Here is a 25,472-nt window from a genome sequence, read left to right as displayed (position 1 = left end):
AGTCTATTAACAGAGCCTGTTATAGATGCGGTTGGCGGGATCATTTCATTTGAGATTGCATGGAACCTGATGTGAAAAATAAGATGCAAGGTACGAGATCGAGTGGTGCAACAACTAGAGGTAGACCATCGAGAAATACAGGAGGCAGGGGTGCTAATCAGAGAGGGACTTCTGGTATGGCTGTTTGATCTGAGACTCGTGCCCCCGCCAGAGCTTATGGCATCCGTGCACGAGAGGAGGCATCCTCCCATGATGTTATTACTGGTACATTCACTCTCTATAGTACTAGTGTACTTGCTTTAATTGATCCTGGTTCGACTCATTCTTACGTATGTGAAACATTAGCGTTAGTAAGTCTCTACCTGTTGAGTCTACTAAATTTGTGATACGAGTGTCAAACCCTTTGGGTTGGTATGTGTTAGTTGATAAGGTATGCAAGAGATGTTCATTGATAATTAAAGATTTCTGTTTTCCGGCGGATTTGATGCTGTTACCCTTCGATGAATTCGATATTATTCTCAGAGTGGACTGGTTAACCGAACATGACGCTGTGGTAAACTACAAGCGAAAGACTATAGACTTGCGATGTTCGAGTGGTGAAATGATTCGAGTTGAGTCTAGTGATCTGAGTGGGTTACCGGCAATGATATCTTCTGTGTTAGCTCAGAAATATGTGAGAAAGGGTTATAAAGCTTATCTTGCATATGTACTGGATAGCAAGGCATCAGAACGAAAGCTCGAGACTGTGCCTGTAGTTTGTGAGTATCCAGAAGTGTTTCCTGAGGAATTACCGGGATTTCCACCTGTTAGAGAGGTAGAGTTCAGCATAGAATTGGTTCTGGGTACGACACCGATTTCTATCGTTCCATACTGTATGGAATTGACCAAGTTAAAAGAATTGAAAGCTCAATTGCAAGAGTTGACCGACAGAGGTTTTGCACGACCCAGCTTCTTGCCCTGGGGTACTCCAGTCCTGTTCGTGAAAAAGAAAGATGGAACTATGCGAATGTGTATTGATTATCGTCAGCACAATAAAGTGACGATAAAGAATAAATATCTGTTACCGCAGATAGATGACTTATTTGACCAGTTGAAATGAGCTTCCATGTTTTCGAAGATTGATTTGCGATCTGGCTATTATCAGTTGCGAGTTAGAGATTCTGACGTACCTAAGACTGCTTTCAGAACGAGATACGGACACTATGAGTTTTTAGTGATGCCGTTTGGGCTCACTAATGCCCCTGCGATTTTCATAGATCTGATGAATTAGGTATTCAGACAGTATTTAGATCAATTTGTGGTGGTGTTCATAGATGATATTCTGATTTATTCTCACAACGAGTCTGAACACACCGAACACTTGAGGCTTATACTTCAGATTTTGCGAGATAATCAGTTGTATGCAAAATTCAGTAAATGTGAATTCTGGTTAAGGGAGGTCAGCTTTCTGGGACATGTTGTATCCGCTTCCGGTATTAGAGTTGATCCGAACAAAATTTCAGCCATTCTTGATTGGAAACCCTCCGAGGAATGTTTTTGAAGTTCAGAGCTTTCTAGGACTCGCTGGGTACTAGCGACGATTTGTTAAAGGTTTCTCGATGATCGCAACACTGTTGATGAAACTACTTCGGAAAGATGTCAAGTTTGAGTGGTCAGAGAAGTGTCAGACAAGTTTTAACCAGCTGAAGACCATTTTGACGGAGGCTCCTGTGTTAGTTTAGCCAGAGTCTGGTCAAGAGTTCGTAGTCTACAGTGATGCTTCTTTGAATGGTTTGGGTTGTGTGTTGATGCAGAAAGGTAGAGTTGTTGTATATGCTTCGAGACAACTAAAGCCTCACGAGAAAAATTATCCAACTCATGATATCGAGCTAGCTGCGATTGTGTTTGCTCTTAAAATTTGGCGTCATTTCCTATTTGGAGAGAAATGCCATGTTTATACTGATCACAAAAGCCTAAAATATTTCATGACTCAGAAAGACTTGAATCTGAGACAACGATGGTTGCTTGAATTATTAAAGGATTACGAAATTGTCATTGATTATCATCCAGGAAAGGCAAACGTGGTGCCTGATGCCCTAAGTCGAAAATCTCTATTTGCTCTTCGAGCAATGAATGTACATCTGTCTATTTCCGCTAATGATGTGCTGGTAGCGGAATTAAAAGCAGATCCAGTGTTAATAAGGCAAATTTGTGAAGCACAGAAAATCGACGACGAATTGGTTGCTAAACGAGCTCAATGTGATTCTAATATGGGTTCAGAGTTTCAAATTGACGACAATGATTGTTTAAGATTCAGAGGTCGATTTTGTGTTCTGAGAAATTCAGAACTTACTTCGATGATTTTGAGTGAGGCCCATTGTAGCCGAATGTCGGTCCATCCTGGTAGCACAAAAATGTACAACGATATAAAAAGACAATATTGGTAGCATGGTATGAAAAGAGACATTTCCGACTTTGTTTCTAAATGTTTGATATGTCAACAAGTGAAAGTGGAGCATCAGGTGCCTTCGGGATTACTACAGCCGATCATGATACCTGAGTGGAAATGGGATCGAGTAACGATGGACTTTATATCTGGTTTACCGTTGATGCATAGCAAGAAGGACTCAATCTGGGTTATTGTTGATAGATTGACAAAGTCCGCTCATTTTATCCCTGTTCGTACGGATTTTTCACTCGATAGATTGGCAGAATTATATGTTTCTCCAATTGGTCGATTACATGGAGTACCTACTTCTATTGTTTCTGATAGAGACCCCAAATTTACATCTTGATTCTGGAGAAAATTGCATGAAGCGTTGGGTACTAAGTTACATTTTAGCACAACTTTCCATCCCCAAACAGATGGTCAATCTGAACGAGTTATTCAGATACTCGAAGATATGTTGAGATGTTGTATTCTCGAGTTCAGTGGTTCGTGGGAATGATATTTACCTTTGATTGAATTCGTGTACAACAATAGCTTCCAATCAAGCATTAAGATGGCACCATACGAGGCTTTGTACAGTTGTAAATACCGTACACCACTATATTGGACCAAACTCAGTGAAAATAAGATATACGGGGTTGATCTGATCAGAGAAGCTGAAGAAAAAGTGAAAGTGATTAGTGATAGTTTGAAAGCAGCATCGGATCGTTAGAAATCATATGCGGATTTGAAACGCAAAGATATTGAGTATCAAATTGGTGATAAAGCATCTTTGAAAGTCTCACCCTGGAAAAAGGTACTTCGATTTGGCTGTAAGGGCAAATTGAGTCCAAGATTTATTGGACCGTACGAGATAGCAGAACGGATAGGGTCGGTTGCTTATAGATTGGTTCTACCACCTGAACTAGCAAAGATTCATAATGTATTCCATGTATCGATGCTTAGACGGTATAGATCGGATCCTTCACATGTGGTTAGTCCATCTGAAATTGAGATTCAATCTGATTTGAGCTATGAAGAAGAACCGATCCGTATCTTAGCTCAGGAAGTGAAAGAATTGCGGAATAAGAAAATTTCTTTAGTAAAAGTATTATGGATCAAACATGGAGTAGAAGAGGCTACTTGGGAGCTCGGAAACTCTATGAAAGAACGTTATCCGAATTTATTCGCTGGTAAGATTTTCGAGGATGAAAATTTTTAAGTGGGGGAGAGTTGTGACAGCCCTAATTTGACCCTAGTCGGAATGTGGTTTCGGGACCACAAAACCGAGTCATAAAATTTATTTAAAATTTATTTACATATTTTCTATGTGTGATATTGCATGTGTGAAAAATTGATGTTTTTATTTAGTTTATTGAATGTGAATTTTCTTGAAAGGACTTAGTTGAGAAAATTAGAAAATATGATAGGTAAATATGTAAGGACATAATAACTACAAAGTGTGAAAGCTTGGTTTTGCATGTCAAAATGCCCAAAATACATGTAGTGGCCGGCCAAGCAATGATGTTCTTCCACTAAATTTAATTAATTATAATTTCATATTGACAAATGATTAAAATAATCTAAATAAAAAAAAGATGAATAAAAGAAGAAATGGAAGGAGAGAGAGAGTGATCATCTTCTTCTTGCAAAGTCAAAACTTAAGTGTAAGAAGAAGGAAATTGGTTAAAGACATTCGGCCATCTTAAGGGTTAATTAAGGTAGGATTTCATGTTATTTTCATTAAATTTTATGAAAATTTAGTTAGTAGTCAAGCTCTTACTATAACCCATATGTTGATTTTTTTATTTGGTGACAAAATGTGCATACGGTTATAATCGTTAAATGTTAAGAGGATAGTGTTTTGATGCTTTGGATGGAAATTTTAGAAAGGTGAAGAATGAGCTAGCTAATAGATATATGTGCATTTGAATGATGGTATGAATAAATGTGGAGTTTTTGCTAGTTAGAAGTATTCGGTCAAAATGTTTATGTGGTGAAACTATGTGTTAAATGAAAAAGTGATGTGCAATTGTTATTTTGGTAGTGATAATGCATTCGGCCTTGAGACATTAGATAAGCATTAGTTGAGGTTTTAATGTCTTGAACAAGGATGGTTGTAAGATGAAGTGGAAACCATTAAATTTGTATATGTGAGTAATTAGCAAGGGGTGGTTGCCGTATAGACATATATATATGTATATAGATGTGTTTTATTGAAGTATTGATTGGTTATCGATAGTAATTGGATATTAGGTGGTCAATAGCCGAATGGCTTAGTTTTAATAAAAGCATAAGGTGGATAAAAACCAAGTTTATGCCGTGTCATTCTTGTGATATAAAACTATTAATTGTATGGGATATAATTAACTAACAAGGTAATTAAATTATTAAATTTATTTATTCTAGCTCAAGAACCCAAATGAGGGGAATCAAGCAAGGGCAAAGCAAAGAGTATCGAGTAGTCGATTGGAACCATTTCATCCAACATAAGGTAAGTCCATAAGCAATTATAAGATTGGTTATTTTATACATAAATGGTGCTCGCATATCATGAAAGAATTTCTTTTGTTTAGATATTCTTTTGATTGATAAATATATGTGGCCGTATATATTATTTGAATTAAATCAATTACTTTGCTATAATGAAATGACATTAGCACTAAATGTGCGGATTTTGAATGGCACTATGTGTGCGGAATTGAATAGCACTATGTGTGCTGATTTGAAAGTCAATACGAGTGTGTGGATTTCTAAGGCACTATGTGTACGGGTTAGCATGGCACTAAGTGTGCAGATTTGAATAGCACTATGTGTGTGAAATCGATTGATGATATAATAAGTGCAACAAATGAATGAAGGGTTAGAGCTATTGATTGAAAGAAGAAAATTGGAGACATGAAATGTATATGCATGGATCCATCTAGTTTATCATTGTTTAATACTTTGAGAAAAGGATTTAAGCCATCTGGTTGTTTGATATTTGATTGAATAGCAAGACTTGACTTGTAGTTGGATCAATAATCTAAGTAATATATTGCATAGCTCGGTATGGCTGAAATAGTTGATTTTACTTTATTTTTTTTATGATCTCAAGTTAATGGTCTTCATTATATTGCTTACGACTTACTAAGTTGAATACTCATTTGGTGTGTTTACTTGTCTCTTATTTAGATTTTCTTTTGATCCATTTTTGTGTGCTCGGGACCATCGTCGAAGTCATCACACCTGCCTGCAACGTTTTGGTACTCCTTCTTAGTTAATCTTAAGTATAACATTATGGCATGTATAGATATTATATTTGGGATTTCCATGTTATAATACTAAATTTTGTAATTCTGGCCATACGAATATGGCTTAACCATTAATATTTCAAAAATGGCTATGTTTGTTTTTATAATACAACTCTTTTGATTAAGTAAAATGTTACTAAATGGGTGGTTAAATTATTATATTAATAGGTCAAAGTTAGGCTTCTGGAATGTGGTTATTTAATTGTGTATATGAGCTAAATACTATTTGTATTTAAATTTTGCTATGCATTCGACTATTACGGCAAATCACGAAATGAATAGTGATCCTCTTTTATGATGCATGTGTGTGTGCAATGCACGTTGCACATCAAATATATGGTTGGGTTATGAAATTGTTTAATTATAATAAATTAATACCTTGTAAATTCGGTTTTGTTTTAATTGGAAAGATCGGTAAAATAATTATCCACTATTTAATTTTGTTCAACTATTCGCTCATGAAAGTTTTAGTAATACTCCGTAACCCTTCTGGCGACGGATACGGGTTAGGGGTGTTACACAAAAGACACAACTATTAAATCTGAGGCTCATGCACCTGCCAGAGCTTATGCTATCCGAGCTCGTGAGGAAGCTTCCTCGCCAGATGTGATTACGTGTACATTTACTCTTTATGATACTTCTATGATTTCTTTGATAGATCCTAGATAGACACATTAGTATTTATGAATGAACTTAGTGAATGGTAAGACTTTGCTTGTAAAGTCTACTGAATTTGTAATTAGAGTTTTGGACGGTAACATCCTGATTTTCAGGTTTTTCGCAATTCTCGAGATTTTGGTAAAGTTTTTAAAATTTGGTATTTGGTTGTGGAATTCATAATTTGAGTAGGTAAATGGGCTTATGGAAGGCCCATGTGTTGGCCAAAACCCGGTGGAATTTTTGAATTTTGGACTTAAGAAGTTAGGGGCCTTGGATAGGTGGTCTTATTAAAATTTGTGGGTAAAAGGTAAACAAATGAGCCTTTGGTAAAGTGGCTAAGTGCCGCCACTAGGGAGCTATAAAGGTGGCATGTAAGTGTTGGGGGAAGACCTGGGATCGATTCCCTATGATGGCAAAGGTAATGTTATTTTTATACTTGTGCATGCTAGAGTTTAAAGCTGGATGGAAATCTGTGGGAGAGTTTGAATCAGTCAGATGCATGAATTAAGGAGGGATAAGGGGAGAGATTTTAGGGATTTGAGAGGAGGATAGAGCTTAGCCGAATTGAGGGGATTAGAGAGGGGATTTCGGCAGAGGGGTTTTAGTTAGGGATTTTCGGCAATAGGAATTAAGTGTGCCATTTTCTCCTTTTGGTGTGGTCTTTTTCTCTCTTTTCTTTTCCAGCCGAATCAGCCTTCCTCCCATTCATCTTTTCTTTTTTTCTTTTCCAAAACCAGCCCACTACTCCCCTTCATTCACCTATTGTTTTTCTTACCACCACTACTGTCGAAATACCGCAAAAGTTGAAATCTGTGAAGCTAGGTGGTGCCGATTTCTTGTTGACCAGCAAACCTCTTTTTTGTTTCACTTTTTAGTGGCCAATTCCCTTATCTTCTAGGCATAAACAGATTCAAGAAGAGAGACTGTGGTAAGTGCTCAAACTCTAAACGATTCCTATAGTAACTATTAACAAAAGCCGAAACCCCTATAGTTTAGGAGATGGCCGAATGTGGGTATAGGCTCTATTGGGTTTTTCTTTTAATCTTTTTATGGTTTGTTTAGTGGAGGAGCAGCAAGGCGTGGGTCGACTTAGATTAGTTTGGATCATCGGAGTGGCTAGAGCTAGTCATCAATTTCGGCAAAGGTAAGGTTCTTAAGGCCATTATGGAGGGTGGCCGAATGTGTAAGTGTTGATATTAGATGGTTCTCAATTTGGTTCAATTATTGTTAGCTGATCTATTAACGGTTGATTATAGGAGAAATTGTGTAGGAGATCTCGTCGAAGAATATCGCAAAACAGGTGTGTAACGAACCCTTTTTCATAGCTTAAAACGATAAATGCCGAAAAGCCGAAATGCCAAAATTCTGGCATTTCGAAGACTTGTGAGCAAGAGAACGCTCATTGGTTAGTTAGATTCACTGGGTTGATGATCGGAAACGTTGGAAAAGGTAAGGGCACGATTTTTAGCATTACGGTAAGTTGGGCCTCGAGGGGCTGGAATTGGGCCCAATGGGCTTTTGGGCTCATTTGGGTAAAATTGGTAGAAAATGAAAACCTGTTAAATTACGCATTAAGACGGGTAAAAACATTATGGAATTTAGGCTAAATGGGCCTAGATAACAAAATCGGCTAAGTAGGGCCCATTAGGGGTTTTTGGCCCAATAACTCGGTTTCGCTAAAAATGGGCCAGAATCGCTGTTTAAAACATAAGAATGGTTAGTAACTAATAATGAACATGGAAAACCCTAATATTTGGTAAAATTATGAAATTACCTTTATAATATGAAAATGACTGTTTTGCCCCTAGGTAAAAATGACCATTATACCCCTAGGGTTTAATTATAAATTTGATACGTGGGATATGATATACATGATTGATATGACATGCACATGATATGTATGATATGCACATGATATGTATGAAATGCACATGATGTAATCATAAATGCATTGGGTTGGGTTTTTATATGGATGGAGGAAGTGCAAAAGGGCTATGCCCCAGTTTATTGAAAAGGGCTTATGCCCTAGTTTATTGAAAAGGGCTTTGCCCCAGTTTATCAAAAGGGCTTTGCCCTAGTTATTAAAAGAGGCTAGGCCTCCAGTTATATGATAAAGCAGCTATGCTGCCAATGTTGTGTTGGTTGGGTGGGTTGAGTCATTCCCCACATGGTATGTTGGTTGGTACGGGTGGAGAGTAGCGGATGGTGGGTCGAGTAGTCTCCCCAAGTGCGCTTGCATTCATTCTTTCATTGACATTACTTGTAATAATGAAATGGGCCTACGGGCTAGTAACCGTTAAACGAAAGGCTTCAGCCTAATGTTATGAAATATGAAATATGAAAAGTCTTCGGCCCAGTATATGTTGAGATTGGATTTGGGCTTAGGCCCAGCAGGCTAATATTGTTTTGGGCTCTGAAAGGGGCTTGTTGCACACTGAGTTTCCAAACTCACCCCCTTTCTTTAACCTTGCAGGTGAGCCTTGATTTGGGGACTTGAAGCCGGAGGGGATTCAGAGTGGCCACGGTGATCGCCTTTGGGCTTTTGAATAAGTGTTTGGTTTTCATTAAGATTGCTTTATTTATTATTTATTTTTGGGTTGTAATAAGGACATTTTGACTTGATTTTCTTTCTTTTCTGGGATTATGTTATTTTTAATAACTTTAAACTAGTTGATAATAAATGGGCTAGACTTAGGACGCCTTTTCAAAACGACACTTGTTTTCCAAACAACACAACATTACGATTATCCGATTTCTCAAAGATATCCATTTAAATAAATCTCAAATCGATATAACCAAGTGTGGCAATGGTTGTGGGCATGTCTAAGATTGGATCCAACCGAAGAGCTTGGTACTTAAGCAGCCTTCATGGCTCACCTCCTTTGTTACGGATTCCTACCTGGTGCCCAGCTTCCATTCACTTTGTTAGCGTAACAAAAGTCAGTTTTTAAAGCACTAAAACGAAACATGGATTTTAACTTCAATGTGGCACGCCGGATTCGGCCATAACGTCTGGGCAGGGTTTGGGGTGTTACATGGACCCCCTAGGCAGATCTGTTTTGGTTGATAAAGTCTGCAAGAATTGTCCGTTAATGTTTCGAGACATTTGTTTTCCGGCTGATCTGATGATATTGCCTTTCGATGAATTTGATATAGTTTTGGGTATGGATTGGTCAACTTTGCATGATGCTGTTGTGAATTGCAAACAGAAAACTATTGATTTGAGATGCAAGAATGATGAAATAATCTGAATTGAATCTAGTGATTTGCATGGATTGTCTGCTGTAATATCTTCAATGAAAGTTCTGAGTATTGTGAGAAAAGGGTGTGAAGCCTACTTTGCTTATGTGATCGATTCGAAAGTGTCAGAAAAGAAAGTTGGATCTGTGCTTGTTGTCTGTGAGTTCTCTGATGTATTTCCTGAAGAACTTCAGGGATTACTTTCGGTTAGAGAAGTTAAATTTGGCATTGAATTGGTACCTGGTACTACTCCGATTTCGATAGCTTTGTTAGAATGGCTCCGATTGAATTAAAAGAATTAAAATCTTAGTTGCAAGAGTTGACCGATAGAAGATTTGCTAGACCGAAATTCTCACCTTGGGATGATCCAGTTCTATTTGTCAAAAAGAAAGATGGTACAAAGAGAATGTGTATAGATTATCATCAGTTGAACAACATGACTATCAAGAATAAGTATCCCCTATCCTGAATGGATGATTTGTTTGATCAATTGAAAGGAGCTGCTGTGTTTTCGAAAATAGATTTGAGATCAGGCTATTATCAATTGCGAGTAAAAGACTCAGAGATTTTGAAAACTACTCTTAGAATGAGGTATGACGACTATTAATTCTTAGTTATGCCTTTCGGATTGACTAACGCACCTGCTATCTTTATGGACTTGATGAATAGAACTTTTAGACCGTATCTAGATCAATATTTTGTTGTATTCATTGATGACATATTGATTTATTCACGTGATGAATCCGAACATGCTGAGCATCTGAGATTAGTGCTACAGATTCTACGAGATAAACAATTATATGCGAAATTCAGTATATGTGAATTCTGGTTGCGAGAAGTTGGTTTTCTGGGTCATATTGTATCAGCGTCTAGTATTCGAGTTGATCCAAGCAAGATTTCAGCTATTTTGGATTGGAAACCTCCGAGGAATGTCTCCGAAGTCCGTAGTTTTCTGAGACTCGCTAGTTATTATAGAAGGTTTGTAAAAGACTTTTCTATGATTGTGACTCCGTTGACAAAGTTGCTTCAAAAAGATGTTAAATTTGAATTGTCTGAAAAGTGTCAGAATAGCTTCGATCAGTTGAAAAGTTTGTTGACTAAAGCTCCGGTATTGGTACAACCTGAATCGGGTAAAGAATTTATGATATAAAATGATGCCTTGTTGATCGGTCTGGGATGTGTATTAATTCAAGAAGGCAAAGTCATTGCTTATGCTTCGAGACAATTGAAGCCACATGAAAAGAACAATCTGACACACGATCTTGATTTAGCTGTGATTGTGTTTGCTCTAAGGATTTGGTGTCACTACTTGTTCGGTGAGAAATGTTATGTATATTCTGATCATAAGAGTTTGAAATATCTGATGACTCATAAAGATCTGAATCTGTGACAAAGAAGATGGTTAGAACTACTAAAAGACTACGAACTTGTAATTGATTATCATCCGGGTAAGGAAAATGTTGTTACAAATGCTTTAAGTCAAAAATCATTGTTTGCTCTGTGTGCGATGAATACTCATTTGGTTCTATCTAATGATGGTTCAATTTTAACAGAATTAAAAGTGAGACCTTTTTTCTTACAACAAATTATCGAAGTTCAGAAGATTGATAATGAGATTTTAGCAAAACGAGCTCTGTGTGATTTAGAGTTTGATTCAGAATTCAGAGTAGATGAAGATGATTGTTTGAGATTCCAAGATCGAATTTGTGTCCCAAGAAATCTAGAGTTAATTCAGATGATTTTGAGTAAAGCTCATAACAGTCGGTTATCTGTGCATCCGGGTAGTACGAAAATGTATAATGATCTGAAACAACATTATTGGTGGTCCGAAATGAAAAGAGATATCTCTAACTTTGTCTCTAAATGTTTGATCTATCAGCAAGTTAAAGCTAAACATCAGGTGCCATCTAGTTTGTTACAACTGATTATGGTTTCGGAGTAGAAATGGGATCGAGTAACAATGGATTTTGTTTCGGGTTTGCCCCTATCTCCGAGAAAGAAAGATGCTATTTGGGTCGTAGTAGATTGATTGATGAAATTAGCCCATTTTATTCTAGTACAATCTGATTACTCAATAGATAAGTTGGCTGAGTTATACATTTTCGATATTATGAGATTGCATGGTGTGCCATTGTCTATAGTGTTAGACAGAGATCTGAGATTCACATCATGATTCTGGAAGAAATTACAAGATGCTATGGGCACTAAATTGCACTTCAGTACTGCTTTTCACCCGCAAACGGATGGTTAATTCGAGCGGATTATTCAGATACTCGAGGATATGTTGAGATGTTACATTCTTGAGTTTGAAGGTACATGGGAACATTATTTGCCCTTGATTGAACTCGCCTATAATAATAGTTTTCAGTAGTGCATTAAAATGGCACCGTACAAAGCTTTATATGGTCGCAAATGCCACCCACCTTTGTATTGGACTGAGCTCAGCGAAAATAAGATTCACGGAATTGATTTGATAAAAAAAACTGAACAAAAAGTAAAAGTGATCTGAGATAGCTTAAAAGCGGCTTTTGATAGTCAGAAATCTTATGCGGATCTGGAAAGGAAAGATATTGAGTTTGAGATCGACGACAGAGTGTTTTTGAAGGTGTCAAAGTGCTTCGGTTTGGTAGAAAAGGCAAATTGAGTCCGAGGTTCATTGGGTCGTATGAGATTACTGAGCATTTTGGGCTGGTAGCATATAAATTGTTGTTACCACCAGAGTTAGAAACGATTCATGATGTGTTTCACGTATCGATGGTTCGACGATACAGATCTGATCCATAGCATGTGATTTCCCCGTCTGAGATTGAAATTCAGTCTGATATGACTTACGAAGAAAAGCTGATCCTTATCTTAGCTCAGAAGGTTAAAGAACTGCGAAATAAGAAAATTTCGTTAGTAAATGTGATGTGGCATCGATGCGGTATTGAAGATACTATGAGACAACAATATTCGAATCTATTTAGCGGTAAGATTTTCGGGAACGAAAATCTCTAAGGGGGAGAATTGTAACAGTCTGGTTTTAACACTAGTTAGAATAGTGGTTTTGGGACCACATATCCGAGTCAGAATAATATTTAAATATTATTTTCCGTGCTTATGATGTGTGAATTAGCATATGTGAAAGTTTCGTCTGAAAATTCGATTGTTTGTGTGCTCAATTTGATAAAAAGACCTAATCGCGTAAAATGTAAAAGTTATAAAAATGTTATTTTGAGGGACTAAAATGTGAAATAAATGAAATGTATGGACTTGTATGAGAGCTATGAATATTCGGCCAAGCATGAGTATCTGCAAACTATGTGTATTTTGTGATTTTGTAAATAGGGACTAAAGTGTCAAAATGTAAAAATGTGAGGGCTAGTTTGCAAATTGCCCTAAATTTGTGTTTATGGATTTTTTTGAATGAATGTGTGATTAAATGAGTCAAATTTGAATTTATATAGATCAAGAATTAAAGAAAATAGAGTTAGATCGGGGAAAGTGGAAAGTTGTTGAGTAACTGATTCCATCTATCTGAATCCCTACGAGGTAAGTTGATATACAAATAAGCTTGTTTAAATTGAATTATTATTATTCATTTGATATTAAATTGTGATGAATGAATGTCCGAGCTAAATTTCTCCTATCTGAGAGTATCGACAAAGTTTCGACGTCTAAAAAGCTTCGTACAAACCTTAGGAATAGTTAAGATACATATTTCATGACATAGGATTTTTGATATTTATTCTGCATGTAAGACCACGTCTATGACGTTGGCATCGACTTCTGTTTTGTGTGTAAGACTATGTCTAAGACATTGGCATCATATTCGATTTCGTGTAAGACCCTATCTGGGACAGTGGCATCGATGTTTGATTACATGTAAGACCACGTCTGGGATGTCAGCATTGTATATGCTTTTTGATCAATCCGTATATCCTTACGTTTCTAAATAGTTCAAACGGGCATTCAGAGAAAATGAATAACTTTGTGAAATCATAGCAGATTCAGGTATGTTTACTTTGTATAGCCTATTTGAGAATGAAAGGTAAGTATTTGAATATGAGATTTGTATTAGCATTGGTATACAAAGTATAAATGATTTGATGATATTCAGTTACTTTGAATGATATGTTTATTTGTATATGGCTTACTAAGCTTTTGAAAGCTTACTTTGTGTGTGTTTGCATTATTTTATAGATATCGAAACTATTGTGAGCTCGGGGATCATCGAGGACCGTCACCACACTATCGAACCTTATTTTGGTACTTTGAAAATATATATATTAAAGTATGGCATGTATAGGCTGGAAGTTGTGGGATTATGTTTTGTGATGTATATATTTAGCCATGTGATATGGCTAGTTTGTGTTTGTACTTATAGTTTGATAATGGTATATGATATGTGGTGCTAATGTGAAATTGTGGTATGCTTTGGTTAGTCAAAAGAAATGGTCAATGTTGAGAAGTTTTGGTAAGTTTTGATTATTTGATTGAATGATGTATTGGTCATATGTTTAGGTATGATTTTAGTTTAAGTTTTGGTATGAATTGATTGATGAATTGAGATTTGAAATGATTTGTAATGTTATAACATGAATTAAGTATGGTATGGTATAGATATTGGATGAAATGGTTGTGCATATATGCTTATTTTGGTGCTTATTGGTTGACCCAAATTGGGGTGGAAATTGGCTATTCAAATGGCTTATTTTTGTCCACACGGGCATAGACACGGATGTGTAGGTCATGTTACACGGCCGTGTGTCCCCTGGGGTACCCTACGAATTAAAGTCAGTGTACCCTCTAGTTTTGACACGGGCATGAATACTGGTCGTGTGTGGAACATGGGCTGGCACATGGGCATGTGGTCAACTGTGTGGCCAAGTCAATAGCCTCCTTAATTTTCACACGGCTTGGAACACAAGCATGTCTTGTGGCCGTGTGGATAAGTCAGTATGTATGCCCTATTTTGCCACGACTTAGACACACGGGCGTGTCTAAGGCCGTTTGAGGCACATGGCCTATTCACACGGGCATGTGACCTTTTAAAAGTTGAAAATTTTCTAAGTTTCTAAAACTTTTATATGTTATCAGATTGGTCTCAAATTCATGAGTTAGGCTTTGTATGCTAGATTTAAGTTCTTATTGAATGTGAATGAATGACATTTACTGTAATGATATGATTATTTGATAATAATTGTTCTGAATGTTATTATAAGTCCAGTAATGCCTCTTAACCTATTCCAGCGACAATTACGAGTTAGGGGTGTTACATGATTTTTAGTGAAACTGCAAAATAGGGATTAAATTGAGAAATGTTGAAAATTTATAGTTAAAATGTGAAATAATGAAAAAATTGGCTGTTAGGGTATAATGGTAATTCAACTAAGCATGGGTGTTTTGAAATTTGCATGAATTTGTGATTTTTGTGTAATAAGGACTAAATTGTAAAAATGTGAAAGTTTAGGGGTAAATGTGTAAAATATCCCTAATGTGTGGTTTGAATTAAATTGAATAGAGAGATGATTAAATAAGTTAATTTTGAATATATTTAGATTAAGAAAAGTGGAATTCAAATCTAGATCGGGGAAAAACTAAAGTTATCGACTAAATGACTTATTTCATCACTTCCACATTTGAGGTAAGTTCTATGTGATAAATCTCATTTTAAACGAATATTAAATACTATGATACTACATATGTTGTGAATACAATACTTCAAATAAGTTTGACAATGACTCGATGGTAATTCAGCATTTAAAATCCCGGTTGAACCTTAGGAATAGTTTAGGATATTATTGACCTGTCATTAGGGGATACATTGAGTTGGCTTCGGGCCATGATATTAGTACTTTGGGTGCGAGTTATAATGATTTGGCTTCGGGCCATGGTATAGGTACTTATTGTGTGAGATTTTCTAAGTATCCAACTTCTATTCTGAATGGATCAACAGGTAAAAGAAAGTTGAGAATGTGTATAAGATTGGTACGAGATGGTACAGGTATGTGCATAAATCATATTAAATTTGAATTGAAGAAATGGTGAAGAAAATATACAGTTTTGTTATTTGGAAATTGAAAGGTTTGTTAGTTGATTTGAATTTATGTATCTATAATCATTTGTTGAAATATGTGTATATGATTATATCGGGTTTATTTCATACGAGCTTACTAAGCTTTATAGATTGCATCATTTATTTTTCTATGTTTTATAGTGAATACAAAGCTAGCTCGGATTCGGGGATCGTCGGAGATCGCTTCACACTATCCACCAATCTCTTGGTACCTATGAACTTTGCTATTTTAAGTATATGGCATGAATAGGGACTTTGGTCATTTTGGTTATGATTTAGTAATGACTTTGGTCAATGAAATTGGCTTGTAAAAGTTCATGTTTGGTTAGTAGATATAGCCTTGAGGAAATGGTTTATTTGGGGCTATTTTGGTATGGTTGAATTATGTATTGATATATGTGTTTATGCTTTGTAATATGAATTGTATGATGGTTAGGTGATGCTTGATGGCTATAGGTTTTATGAGTGTTCAAATGGTTGAATTGTGGATGTTGTTATGCTTGTGAAATTAGGCTAAATAATGCATATTTGAGTTTGGTCATTATGATGTTTGAAGTAATTGGTAATTGGTATGTTTTGAATGAGCAAAGCATGGGTTTATAAGCATGTTGGTTGTTGGTATTAGATATGAAATGGTTTAGTCTTGATTATGGATAAGTTAGATGTTCATTTATGCTATAAATTGGTGCCAATTGGGTTGTGTAGGTACATGTAAATTTTGGGTGGCAAATTGGTTTGGTAAATAGCCTATTTTTGTCCAAACGAGCAGAGACACGAGTGTGTGTCTCAGCCGTATGTGACACACAGTCAAGTACATGGTCGTGTGTCCTCCTGGTGTTGAAATTAAAATCAAGTCAGTATGTTCTACACGGCTTCACACACGAGCGTGTGACTTGGCCCAGTGGCATAAGTCAGTATACCCTACAGGTTTGGCATGGCCTAGTACACGGCCTGGCACATAGGCATGTATGGCCATTTTTAGGGCACACAGGCTAGTCACTGGGCGTGTGTGTTGGCCGTGTGACCCAAGTTAGAGAGTTACAAGGGGTCGGACACAAGCTGGGACACGGCCATGTGCTCCCATTTCGAATGTCCACACGACTTGGGCATGTGTCCCCTATTTTGAGTAAAATTTTCAAAGTTTCATAAAATTTTATTAAGTTATCAGTTTAGTTCCGAACCACTCCCAATGCATGTATCAGGCTTCGCAGGCTCGTATTAGGGAAAAAATTGATTAAGATTGAATGATGAATGCTTGAATTGAGAAAATGTATGCTTAATTGATGATTAAATGTGTTATAAGTCCGACAATGCTCTGTAACCCTATTCCAATGTTGAATACGGGTAAGGGGTGTTACACATGTAGTTACAGCAACAATATTACTGGAGATACTAAAAAATATGAGATGACTCAATCAGAGATGCATTTATATATATATTTCATAACCCGTTTGTTTTTTTGACTGAATTTCCAGACTTTATACTCGAACCATGGACTCCAATGTCGAGGAAGGAAAAAGATGAGTCAGATTCCGAGGGATCTGAAAATAAATAAAAAGGGGGATCTTTACTTTATTTCATTTTCTTTCCTAGGTTATTTAATGTTTTAGGATTAGGTTCTATTAGGATTTTTATTTTTCGCATAATAAAACAAGAGGTGGAAATCATAAATAAAAATGCACAAGTTGCAAAGTATAAAGTGTGGCAATAGATATATGCATTTCTGGGATTGGATCTAGAGAGAGCTTGGTACTTAAGCAGTCAAATTGACTCACCTCCTCTTTTCTAGAATCCTACCTGGTGTATAGTATCTATTCACTTCTAACAATGAGGACATTATTCATCTTAAGTAGTGGGACCAAAAAATTGAAATTATTTCCTCTTAGAATAATTTTTGCTTTTAATTATGATTAGGATATATTTTGTTCAAAAATTTGAAATTTTGTTAAGTATGCTAAACTTTAGTATGAATAAAATTCTATTATTTCAATAATTGCTATGTTGGCTGAATTATGACATAAATGTACTCTTAATAAAGCATGCAAATCATACCATAAAATTTTTTAGTTCCTTAGGAAAGTTAGGCATGCTTGAAAGTTTAAGTCTCTAGAATTAACTTAGTAGTTTCTTGAGGCGAAATCCTAGGAAGCATGAAATGTTGAAAATGATTTAGGCAACTTTTGTTTGGACCATTTGATCCTTTCAAGCCAACATTGATCAAATTTTATCCCTTGAAACCTAACTTTGAGATTATATGGCCTAATTTTATTTAAACCCTTGCAATATTTAGCCATCACTTCTCTCTTAATTATCTTTAAATTGTCCCAAACACTAGACTGAGTGCTATTCAGAATATTCTTTGAAAATAAGTTTTGGGGAGTTGAAAAGAAGTATCAAATGCTCAAAAAATTGTAGTATATGCAGCAAAATGCTCGTGAAAAAAAAAGAAAACTAAAAGAAAAAAAAGAGAGAACAGCATACGTACTTGAAAGAATATAAGATATACAAAGGAGCATGTGAGAGAAAAATAAGTTAGCGTATTGAAGGTAAATATTCTGAAGGTCTGATTGAAGCTGAGATTAGGTTTTTAAGCCTAAATTTATATATCTTTTACCTACCCCTAGCCTAGCCACATTACAACCTTTTTAAGGACCTGTTGATTAAAGTTTCTATGTTACCTACATTAGTCGAGAGAAATTGTTATGTTCAACATATGAAGGCATAAGTTAAACTTAATGATTGCAGCTTAATCTTGAATAAGAGAAGAAAATCAATTTGGTAGGGATTTTATATGTCTTTATTTGGAAGAATTTAGTCTATTTTTGTTATCATAAGAATGATCTCAATTTGAATGATATGTATACTTAAGTAGTGTAAATCTCAAAATTCTTGTTGTTGACAATAAGTATACTAAAATCATAATTTTGGGAAGAATGTTGTTCTGAAGGAATTTTTTTCAAAGGTGTTTTCGAGAAATTCTTTTCAAATTTGTGCATTACTCAGGACGAGCAATGAATTAAGTTTGTAGGTGTGGAAACATGAAAATATACACACTTTTTCATGCCCTTTTTAACTCAAATTCATGTAGTTTCGGTAAAATTCTTGTCAAAAAATATATAATGATTATAAAATAATTAAATTACACTCAAATTATGAATATTTTGAATTTTAATTAATTTTATATCAAATTTTGATTATTTTTTATTATTTTCGACAGATTTGTACAAAGGGCGAAAAACGGCTCAACAAACACTACTAAAAGCGCAAAACCGAGAAGCAATTTTGAAGCATGAAGGAAAATTAATTTTTCAGCTTAAGACGGTCCAAATTATGTGTATTAATTCATAATATAATTAATTTTAATTTTTAATCCAATTTAATTTGGGTTAAATACATTATTATTAATTAATTATAAAAAAGAGGCCTAATTGAGCTGAACCGAGAAAACCGATCCAACTGAGCACTGGGCAGCCTAAAACCGTCCCACATGCTGACCCAATCAGCTTTCTTGGCTGATTATTTGTCTTGCAAAATGGCCCTTAAAGACTCCTTCAAATTGCATTCAAACCCCTCCACTATTTATGTATTTCTAGATTTGCCCCTACCTTAAAATAGCATGTTTGAAATCTTCAAACATGCCACATGTGTTGCCAGCCATGGGAGGAGTCTTTGGCACTTGATTTTGGCTATTTTAAGAACCATTCTCAACCTATAAATACCCCCCTTGGCTTCTCACTTCTAACACATCTCAAAACGATTCATTCTTCTCTTATCTCTCACTTTTCTCTCTTCGTTGTTCTTCATTTTCTTCCACTATTCCCTTGCCGATTTCACCTCTTGAAAAAGAGTCAATCAACCACCATTTGCAGCAGTATTCAAGTGTTCATAGAAGCCTCAGTTTGACAAGAACAATCAAAGAAGGAAGAGTGGAGCAAACTAGTCAAGCCATAAAGAAAACACCAGATTTGATTCTTGTTCCCTATCATTTTAATTTTGTTGTTGTTAGGATGAATATGTCTATGAATACTTGTGATGTTGAATTGTTTAATTTAATTAATATGGCTTGAAGTTAATTCGTTTTGGGTTGATTGCATTTCGTTTACTTAAGTTATTAAAATTGTATTTGTGTTTTTATAGGCGTCGGTAAGATGTTTGATTAAGTAAAACCATGACTAAATTGCAATTGTAAGGTAACTAATGAATTAATTATTTAAATAGATTGAAATCCTAATTAATTGACAGATACTTAATCAGTGTATGTTTAATCATCTAAGGTAGCTGAGGGTTAAATTAGCAACAGTATCTAACGATACATTAGCCTTGCACAACTTGTAAGATTATTGTGATCAAACTGTTTCAAGGTAGAAATTGTTTGAATTAATTGTTTGAATTGACGTAGAGATATGTACAAGAGATTATTTTAATTTCATAAGTATCTATGTGCATTAACACATTTGCTTATTAAAATTTGTTTAATCAGTTGAATTGATGTAGAGATGTAGTTAAGAGATAAATGGATTTTGGTAGGTAAGTATGTTCATAAGTTAGCAAATTACTGAGTTTCCGTGAATTTATTCATAACAACATGAACATATGTTTAATAATTCTAATTTAGGAAATGTAATTAATCTAACACAATTATGTCATCTTGATTAAAATTGTCTTTTGAAATCGTGCATTAGAACTTTTATTTTGTTTTTATTTATTTTACTTTGTTAAAATCCTAGTTTTTAATCACCTCTCCAAATCAAAATATCTTACTTCACCAGAGTGTTTTTAAAATTGCATTCATAAATAATTCTTTTCACAGTCCATGTGGGTACGATAACTTGATATTTACCTGTCACTTTATTGCTTGTTGCGTTTGTGTACACTTGCACATTTCTGTCGTTCTAGATATTCAGTTCAATAGATTTTTGGAGGTTTTGAAACAACTCCATATTAACATACCACTGGTTGAAGCTCTGGAGAAAATGCCCAACTACGTGAAATTTATGAAAGATATATTGTCAAAGAAGCGTAAATTGGGAAAATTTGAGACTATTGCTCTCATGGAAGGTTGCACAGCAATGTTAATGAATAAATTACCTCTAATGTTGAAGGACCTACGGAGTTTCACTATCCCATGTTCAATTGGAAATCATTATGTTCGTAATGTAACACCCCTCACCCGTATCTGACACCGGGATAAGGCTCGAGGCGTTACCGGGATTTCACGTTCATAAACATATTAAATAAAGTCACTAAGTTGCACTCTAATTTAAAACTTTTCAAATATGTATATCCTTTCCCTTAAATAGGCCTTCGAGACCTAAAACATGCTTAGAGGTGGTACGAGACAAAATCGAGAATGTTTGGTAAACTTTGGGCACCTTGGAAAATTTCTTTTAACTTGAAGTGTCACACACCCGTGTGACTTGGGACATGCCCGTGCAATCACCACATGTCCAAGACTTGAGCATTCTATTAAATTCACACGGCCAAGACACACGCCTGTGTGTCTAGCCTATTTTCATTTAACAAACTTAGCATTTTAGATGCAGGGGACACATGGCCATGCCACATGCCCACGGGTGTAGCCCATGTGTCACACATGGCCTAGGCACACGCCCGTGTACCCAACCGTGTAGACCCTATTAGGCTATTTTCCAAGCCTATGGTCACCCTTTTTTAACACTTATACTTAATGAATATTAAAAACAAACTAAAACATAATTATGCTCTCATAAATGATCTTTGTAAAAACTCATTGCATGGAAACCTCATATCATTGGTTTTGTACATGCTAGGTTATTTCCCATTTTGTATTTATGTGCTGTCATACCAATTTAATACATTTAAAATTGGCTTGTTCTTATGACTCATTGCCAATTGGAATTCAACCATCGCACATAATTATAAACTTGCATGGAAATTTTGTAGGTCATAGCCTACTTCAAAACAAGCCGATCTCTATGGCCATAAACAAAAAGATAGATTTATCTTTACAAGCCTTCATTTGGCAAATCAAATGACACATATAACAAAATACTCAAAAGACCTATACATGCCATTGAACAATTTAGAGATGTCTTTATACCAAAGCTAGTCTATTTGATATTATGCTGACTCTCCAACCGTCTTCCAATCTTTACAAGTCCTCGAGCTTTGTGAGAGACAAGGAAAAGAGAGGGGTAAGTATTTTCATGCTTAGTAAGCTCGAATGACCGGAAAGTAGACTTACCAAGTAATTAGCATACAATCAAATTGGGCAATAAATTCAATGAGCATAGGATGGCTTCCCTATCACTTACACTCAATCAATGAGTTAGTCACATAACTATGCACTATAAAAGTTATCTTAGATGAGCTCATCATTCAACATCTCATTTGTATATATATGTCACATTAATCTCGTTGAGTTTCTAAGAAATCTCGATGGAATATCCATTTACCATCAATTCGTACAACAATCGTTTTAGATATGCACTCCCGCAAATCTCACATCTTATGGCGGGATTACCAGTCCAAGCTAAATCCCCCATTTTATGAGCTCATAAGGTGATGTCGGGATTACTAGTCTAGGCTAAATCTCTTATAACGAAAAACACCTTTATTGAGCTCGGATCTGAATTACCAGTCTAGGCTAATTTCAGATCCTAATCGGATTACCCGTTCGGGCTAAATCCATAATGTACACATATTCTTCGGAAGGCTCGACCATTCAAAGGAACACCCGTTCTGGCTAGATCCTTTTATAAATGAGATCAACAGATTACCCGTCCAGGCTAAATCCTTACTGCAATACATGCAGGACCGCATTACACCTGTCAATCATGGTTTATCCATCGAATTCCCTTTTTAACCTCAACCGAGACATATATCACAATTCATACTTAAACATGCATTTCATAGAATTTCATGTTACTAATAAATGCAATCATCATGCATTCATAAATCATATAATTAGGCACATTAAGTGTTTACTTTAAGTTATCTGAACTTACCTGGTATTCGTTTCGGTGTCGTGTTTCGGTTATTCGAAACCTTTCGTTTTCCTCGATCGACCTCCGAAATTTGTTCCTTGGGGTCTATAACAATAAAAATAGATCATTAACACTCCACATTATACATTTCAAGTCTATATTACACTCCCGTCCAAATGATTGTTTTGCCCCTCACCTTTCACAGTTTTACGATTTAGTCCTTAGGCTCGTATAATGAAACACATGCAATTTATACCTTACTCAAGCCAAGCCAAACACTTTTCCCTCTTATGAAAGCCCACATTTTCCATTATTTTCACATTTCTACCATAAATTTTACAGCTTTTGCAAAAAGGTCCATTTAGGGGTTTTTGATGAAAATCACCTAGGAAAAGTTGTTTAACACACCTCAAACTTTCATATTCCTCCATAAAACATCAAAATACAAGTAACACATGCATGGGTAAATTTTTAAACATGAACCCTAGCATGAAATATGGGTAGAAATGGAGAGAGTAAGCTACCGAGATCTTAAAATTACAAAAAACATTAAAAACGGGGCTTAGGAGCACTTACTAATGAGCTTGAAAAGCTTGGAAACCCAAGCTATGGTAGCTTAGGAATTTCGGTTGGACAAGGGAGGAAAATGGCTGATTTTTGCCTTCTTTTTTCCACTTTATTTCATTAGTATGCCAAATGACCAAAATGCCCCTAAGCCCTTTTTTCGAAATTTCATCCATGCAAGCCCATTTTTGTCCAAAAACTTAGAAATTGGGAAAATTGCTCCCCAAGACCTTCTATTTTATAATCTAAAGCAATTTCATGCAAATTGCTTCTAGAATCAAAGTTTTTCAATTTATTCAATTTAGTCCCTAATTTACCAATTGGGCACTTACTTAATGAATTCCTTCATGAAACTTTAACACATGTATATTCTCATATTCTAAGCCTCGTAATAATCATAAAATAAATATTTTGATCTCAGATTTGTGGTCCCGAAATCACTATTCCGGCTAGGCCCAATTTTAGAATGTTACATTTCTCCCCCATTAGGGACTTTCATCCTCAAAAGTCTTACCAGTGAACAGATTCAGATATTGACTTCTAATGGTTTCTTCTGGTTCCCATGTAGCCTCTTCTACACCATGTCGATGCCATAAAACTTTTACTAAAGGCACATCTTTATTCCTCAGCTGTTTAACCTCTCGAGCCAATATCTTAATTGGTTCCTCTCCATAGGTCATGTCCGGTCGAATTTCAATCTCAGTCGGCAAAATCACGTGAGAGGGGTCTGATCGGTATTGCCTTAACATAGATACGTGGAACACATCGTGAATCTTTTCTAGTTTAGGTGCCAATGCCAAGCGATAGGCTAACGGTCCAGCTCTTTCAATGATCTCGTACGGTTCGATAAATCGCGGACTCAGTTTGCCTTTTTGGCCAAATCTCAACACCTTTTTCCATGGAGACACTTTCAAGAATACTCTATCTCCAACTTGAAACTTAATTTCCTTTCTTTTTAGATCAACATAAGACTTTTTCCTATCTGATGCCGTTTTCAAACAGTCTCGTATCACTTTAACTTTCTCTTTAGTTTCTTTAATCAAGTCAACTTCGTGCCTATCTCTTCAGTTTCTCTTCACTTTAACTTTTGCCTATTTGATGTTGTTTTCAAACAGTCTCGTATCACTTTAACTTTCTCTCCATTGTACTCCGTTTTCAAACAATGGAGTTCGGCACTTCCTGCCATACAAGGCCTCATAAGGTTCCATCTTCAAACTCGTCTGAAAACTGTTGTTGTAGGAGAATTCTACTAGCGGCAAATATTTTTCCCAACTACCTTGAAATTCAAGGATGCAACATCGCAACATATCCTCAAGAATCTGAATCATCCACTCAGACTGACCATCTATCTGAGGGTGAAAAGTTGTACTAAAACTTAACTTCATACCCAAGGCTTCTTGTACTTTCTTCCAGAATCTCGAAGTGAACCTCGGGTCTTTGCTGAAAATAATCGACAGCGGTACCCCATGCAATCTTACAATCTTAGAAATGTACAAGATGATCAATTTGAGGGAGTAATCTGTCCTCACTGGAATAAAATGAGCCGACTTCGTCAATTTATCTACTATGACCCATACGACATCTTTCTTCTTCAGAGTCAACAGTAATCCTGTCACGAAATCCATAGTAACTCTGTCCCACTTCCATTCGGGGACCATCACAGGATGTAGCAAACCTGAAGGCACTTGATGTTCAGCTTTAACTTGCTAACATACTACGAATTTCAACATAAATTCAGAAATATCTCTTTTTATGCCATTCCACCAGTACATTTTCTTCAAATTGTTGTACATCTTAGTACTTCTCGGGTGAATTGACAAACGGCTGTTATGTGCTTCTTGCAAAAATTTTTGAATAAGTTCATTGTTTTTGGGTACACAAACCCTATCTTTGAACATCAAACATCCATCAAAACCAATCCAAAAATCTGATTCAATACCTGACTCACATTGAGTTCTTTTAGCTTGCAAGTCATCATCATTAGTTTGAGCATCATATATTTTCTGAAGGAATGTCGGCCTAGCCTCTAGCTCAGCCAATACTGAACCATCATCAAGCAATGCCAAACGAGCATCCATGGCCCTTAATGCAAACAAGGATTTTTTACTTAACGCGTCAGCGACCACATTCGCCTTTCCCGAGTGATAGTCAATAATCAGTTCGTAATCCTTGATTAACTCTAGCCACCTTTGTTGCCTCAAATTTAATTCTTTTTGAGTCATCAAATACTTCAAACTCTTGTGGTCAGTGAATATGCGGCAAGTCTCACCATATAAATAATGCCT

This window comes from Gossypium hirsutum, chromosome A13 (assembly GCF_007990345.1).
Source record: "Gossypium hirsutum isolate 1008001.06 chromosome A13, Gossypium_hirsutum_v2.1, whole genome shotgun sequence".
NCBI lineage: Eukaryota > Viridiplantae > Streptophyta > Magnoliopsida > Malvales > Malvaceae > Gossypium > Gossypium hirsutum.
Note: the sequence above shows the minus strand (reverse complement) of the source record.